Consider the following 6,071-nt stretch of genomic DNA (forward strand, 5'->3'; position numbering starts at 1 on the left):
ATGGGCAGGAGATGTTTCTAGCACAGGTCTCCTGCCTGAGCCCTTCCCCTTCCTCTCACCGATTCTAGCTGCAGAGCCAAGAAGCTGAGCATGACCAGAACAAGGGGCAGCTGCCTCCAGGGGTCTAACCCAAATACACAGGGACTCCCCCATCCGGCCACGCACCCATATTCCCTCCCTCATGCGCTTGTATCCTGCTTCCCACAGCCGGATCCCCACTGGGCCAGCCGTTTGCAGCCTTGTAAGTAGCTGTAGTAGCCGCCATACTCGGTGGTGTTGACGCCTGGCAAGTTGGTCCTTTTGGGCAATACCTGGAAGGCAAAGGGTGTCTCAGCCAGTGCCGATGTTCAGCACAGCCCCGTGCACACAGAGCTGGGAGAACTGCATGCAGCACCCCAGGGTGCTGCTTACCTTAATCATACGGCCTCTGAACAAGATCCTGTTCAGTGTCATTGCAGTCTTCATAGAGCTCTTCTCTTCAAATTCGATGTAGGCATACCTGCAATGGATGGGGTGAGCACAGCCTCAGGGACACCCCACTGCTCCCACAGGATGGGGAGCACAGGGCAGCACCCTGGAGACCCCAGCAGCACAGCACTGACCCTTTGGGGTACCCTGATAACCGGTCACAGATGATGGTCACTCTTTTGATCTTCCCACAGCAAAGGAAGAAAGACTCCAGCTCCTCCGCCGTGGCCTCATAATCCACCTGCAATGACAGTCTCAACCCCTCCAGCGAAAACAGCCAACTGCCCATAGCCTGTGTGTCTACATTCACACACCATCACTGAGACTAAGGTCCCAGCTGACCCTTCCCACACCATCTCCTGAGGCTCAGAAGGTCCCTTTCAGCTGAATGCTTCAGCCTGGAAACCCAAACCCAAGAGACAGCTCCCCTGGCTTTGGGGGCACAAGCAACAACACGAACCCAGCAACTTCCAGCAGGGCATTCTGGGGAGCTGACACAACAGATTATCTGCAAGTGGCTGGAAATCACAAGGAGATGCTGAGCCACAATCCCCGTCTGGGCTGGGCAGACGAGAAGCATTTGGGATCAAACCAGCCAGCCTTCATTGTGGGGTGGATGTACCCTGTGTGAGGGATCTCAGGCATATGTCCAACTGGACCAGGAGCAGGGAAGATGGGGTCCGCTCCAGGCTTTCCCACTTACGTTGCCCACATAGATGGATTTCCGGTCAGCCTGTTTCTTGACATAGGCGGATCTCTGGTCAGCCTGTGTCCTGACATAGGTGGATCTCTGGTCAGCCTGTGTCCTGACATAGGTGGATCTCTGGTCAGCCTGTGTCCTGACATAGGTGGATCTCTGGTCAGCCTGTGTCCTGACATAGGTGGATCTCCGGTCAGCCTGTGTCCTGACATAGGTGGATCTCCGGTCAGCCTGTGTCCTGACATAGGTGGATCTCCGGTCAGCCTGTGTCCTGACATAGGCGGATCTCCGGTCAGCCTGTGTCTTCTTAGGGATTTCCTTTGAGAAGAGACCTGCAGAAACAAGGGTTGCTTTGTCCTGCTGGTGGAGGTCTGCTACCACAACAACCACCACTGAGCTGACACACTGCAAAGCTCCACAAGTCCCCCATCACATCCAGGCATCTCAAACCCCCACACAATTGCCTCTGCCTCCTCCATCTCCTTGCCTCTTTCTCTTCAGAATACAACCCAAACCACAGAATAACTGCTCTGTTGAGGCTGTTATTGCTAAACTCAATTAATTAACTTAATTAAAAGTAATCAATTTACTGCAGCTTTGCCTGCATATGTAGGAGGTAAGAGTGGGTATAACTTGCATTAGCACCATGCCACACCTGGGACCCCATCCTTCATCCACCTTCAATGCCCAGCCCCAGGCTGTCCAGAGAGGCACAGCCACATGCTCTGGCTCCAGCTGGCACCCTGTGCCCCAGCCATGTCCCTGGGTGGACAGCAGCACCCAGGGACAGCCCGTACCTGTCTCCAAGTTCTCAGCAACGCGGCTCTCAGCTTTCAGCTGCAGGTCCCTCATCCACTCAGCCTTCCTCTCCATCACTATGGTTTTGATGGCCTGTAGCTCCTGAAACCCCAAGCCAGACTTGGGTGAGCAGCGCATGAACACGGATACCCTGGCCCTGCTCCCCACTCTGTGCTGCACAACATGCACCTCCACCTGTAGCTGGGCACAAGGGTGAGCTGGAGAAAACAACCTGTCCCACAAAAAAGGCAGTCCATCTCCCAGCTCCACTAGGGAGGAAATACCTGTGGTATTTCCTTTCCCATGCTTGCAAAGCAGCAGACACAAGGCCAGCAGGAAAGGGGAAAAGAAGGCAGGACTTGCCCTGCCACAGAGCTCCCAGGCTGCATGGAGGGAGCCATGCTTCACACAAAGGCAAACCCACACCCTTTCAGCCCTGTGCTGGTCTGCGCTCACAGCGGGTTAACCTCTCCTGCCTGAGAGCAGGAACCCGAACCCGAACCCGAACCCGAACCCGAACCCGAACCCTGCCCCACCGCTTGCCGCAGACCTGAATCCCGAACTACACCCCCCACGCTGCCTCCTGGGCGCGCAGTCACGTGCGGATCTCCCGCGCAAAGCGCATTTCACACACCAAAGACCAATCAGGGCAGGGTACGGCGCCAAGCTCCGCCCCTTGACGGCAGGGCGGAAGGAGCCGTCCTGCTCATCTGTGACTCTGGGGTCGCAGATTCGAGCCCCGGCGGTGGGAGCAGGCACGAGTCGTAGAGCCCGGTCTGGGGGCTCCCCCCATCCTCCTTGTCCACCCACCGCGCTGGTGGTGCTGGGGACCGCAGTCAGCTCCCTGGTACGGTGCGAGCAGCAGGGCACCCCAACAGGGTGCAGCACCGGCAGCAGGGCACCCCAACAGGGTGCATCATCTGTACCAGGGCACCCCAAGAGGGTGCAGCATCTGTACCAGGGGACCCCAACGGGAAGCAGCATCTGCACCAGTGCACACCAACAGGATGTAGCACCTGCAGCAGGGCACCCCAGCAGGGTGCATTATCTGCAACAGGGTACCCCAACGGGAAGCAGCATCTGCACCAGTGCACACCAACAGGATGTAGCACCTGCAGCAGGGCACCCCAACAGGGTGCATTATCTGCAGCAGGGTACCCCAGCGGGAAGCAGCATCTGCACCAGTGCACACCAACAGGATGTAGCATCTGCAGCAGGGCACCCCAACAGGGTGCATTATCTGCAACAGGGTACCCCAACAGGAAGCAGCATCTGCACCAGTGCACACCAACAGGATGTAGCATCTGCAGCAGGGCACCCCAACAGGGTGCAGCATCTGCACCAGTGCACACCAACAGGATGTAGCATCTGCAGCAGGGCACCCCAACAGGATGCAGCATCTGCAACAGGGCACCCCAACAGGATGCAGCATCTGCAGAAGGGCACCCCAACAGGATGCATCATCTGTACCAGGGCACCCTAACAGGGTGCAGCACCTACAGCAGTGCACCCCAACAGGATGCAGCACCTACACCAGTGCACCCCAACAGGATGCAGCACCTACACCAGTGCACCCCAACAGGATGCAGCATCTGCAGCAGGGCACCCCAACAGGATGCAGCATCTGCAGCAGGGCACCCCAACAGGATGCAGCATCTGCACCAGGGCACCCCAACAGGGTGCAGCGTCTGCAGCAGGAAGAGAACATCCCTTTGCTTTCCCTGCGGACAACCCTGAATGCCCCTCACCATGGACACACCCCTCTTCAGGACTGGACATGGGTCAATGACTGACCTCGTGGCTACAATGAACCCCCCCCCCCGGGTTAGGGACACAGGGTGCTGCCAGGGTGAGGCACAGCACAAGTCCAGGCTCTGATTGATATTAAATTGTCTTTATTACACAGATACAGAGTTAAGAACAGACATAACCTGAATCATAAAGTTTACATCTTTCACAGGTCAAACATACAGTACACTTAAGAGAAAGCAGGAAACAGCAAAGGGGGGGGGGGGGGGGACAGCATGCCGAAGGAAAGTCCTACCACGTCATCTCTCTGGGCTGGCCCCCAAGCCCCACAAAACCCTCCCAAACCCCCCAAAACCCATGTGTCAGGGCTGGTTTCCAGCCCCCTGTCACCCCCCGTGCCCCGGTATCCCCATCCCCAGGGCTGGCAGGGTCACACAGGCAGGGCATGGGAGCAGGAAAGCCTTGAGTAAGGGGGGATGGTGGCACAGCACCTCCCTCCTGGGGCTATGGCGTTCAGTGGCATCAGAGGATCCCCTGGGAATGCCACCAAGGCACCCAGGTCCTGGGACCTGGTCCGCAGTGCCTGGGACCTAGTAACAACGTGGCATCTTGTTCCCAACCTCAAACCCACCAGGAGCCAGAGTGTCACCCCGAGGAGAAGAGAGGACCCCGGTGGGCCCTAGAGGAGAAGGGCATGGAGAAGCTGCAGGGGGTTATAAGGGGCTCTGGCAGTGATGGAGCAGAGCCCAGGCAGGTGTGGGACCCTGCTCCAGGGTGCCCAGGCTCACCAGGATGCGGCACTTTGGTTTCAGTGGGATGTCAGGTTGGGAACGTGAGGAAGGAGCTGGAGAGGACCTCACATGCTGGAGCCACCTCCTCCAGCACAGTGCCGCACCCAGCATCCTGGGGTCTGCCTCCCCGTGAGGACCAGGACCTCTATCCCCACACCACCAACACTGTCCCCAAGCTGTGATGGCGGGGAGGAAACCAAGAAGGGGATCTATGGGTGGCCATGCGTCCATGATCCAGCAGAGGACTATGCCCAGCCACCTCAACCCCCGTGTCCCCAAACTGCCCCACAGCCACCGGGGTGTCCCTATTCCCACTTATGCTCATCCCTCTACCATCTCCCATACCCCATAAAACCACCAAAGAACATGGCTTGGGCATGGCACAGGGCACACATCCCCTGGCCCCCACATGCCCCAATACCATTTTGGAGTAAAACCCCACAGAAGCTCCGGCCAGCACCTCCCCAGCGCCTCAGCCACATCACTGCGAGGGATGTAGCTAAAAACTAACGTTTTTGGGAAATATTACACTTTAAAGCTGTCTTTCTGGTTTGGACATCTGCTAGCGCCGCCTGTCACTGCCCATCCCGTCCCTCCCTCGGCTTTTGGTTTCAATGCAAGGTTCTGTCGGGTATTTTTGTTATTGAAAAAAAGCAACAAAAGAAGGAAATTATAAGTAAGGAAAAGAAATGGAAGCAAACCAGAAGGGGGTGGAAACGAGAGCATTCCCACTGGAATTCCCTATGGAAATGCTCTTGTCCACAGTTTCCCAGCGAGGCGGAGGTAGAGAGGCAGAGCCCCTGCGCGGGGCTGGGGACACATGGGGATATGCATGGACACGCATGGTGGGAAGGGCAGGGATGGGATGGACACCCCGGACAGCAGGCGGCCTCGCAGCAGGTGCATCTGCAGAACTCTTATATATTACCTCTTCTCAGGAAACGTAAGAAAAATAGACAATATTACATATGTCACACCATAAATAAAGTGAACAGTCACTCGAGGGGCAACCCGGGAGAGCGCCCAGCCTTGGGGTGCACAGAATCCCCTCTGGAGGCATACACCGAGAACTTGGGGTGCACGGAACCCCCCTGGGGGGATGCACTGAGACCTTGGTGTGCACAGAAACCCCATGGGGTATGCACCAAGGTCTCAGGGTGCACAGAAACCACCCTAGGGAGCGCACTGAAACCTTGGGGTGCACAGAAACCCACAGCAGGGCTCAGTGCTGGTTGCACAGGTCCAGGAGCATCACCTCGGTGGTGCCCCATGCACCAAGCTCTATGGCAGTGGCACATCACGGGCTCCTGGGTGACTGATAACACAACAGACCCGGCCCCAAGCCCTTCCCTCGTCCTCCTCCCCTACAGAAAACACACAGGATGGTGTTGCAAATGCGGAACAACTACATCTCCTATGGAGCACACGACTGCTGCTCGCCTCCATCCAGCCTCACTCCCCCCACACCACGGCCTCCAGAGCGTTCTCATCATCCTTCGTTTGGCAAATGTCTCTTATTATTATCGCTATCGTCATTATTTATCGTTATTATCAGCATCTTTTTG

Source organism: Neopsephotus bourkii, unplaced genomic scaffold, assembly GCF_033783945.1.
Source record: "Neopsephotus bourkii isolate Nb327-2 ecotype Australia unplaced genomic scaffold, CSIRO-AGI_Nbou_v1 NB_1008, whole genome shotgun sequence".
NCBI lineage: Eukaryota > Metazoa > Chordata > Aves > Psittaciformes > Psittacidae > Neopsephotus > Neopsephotus bourkii.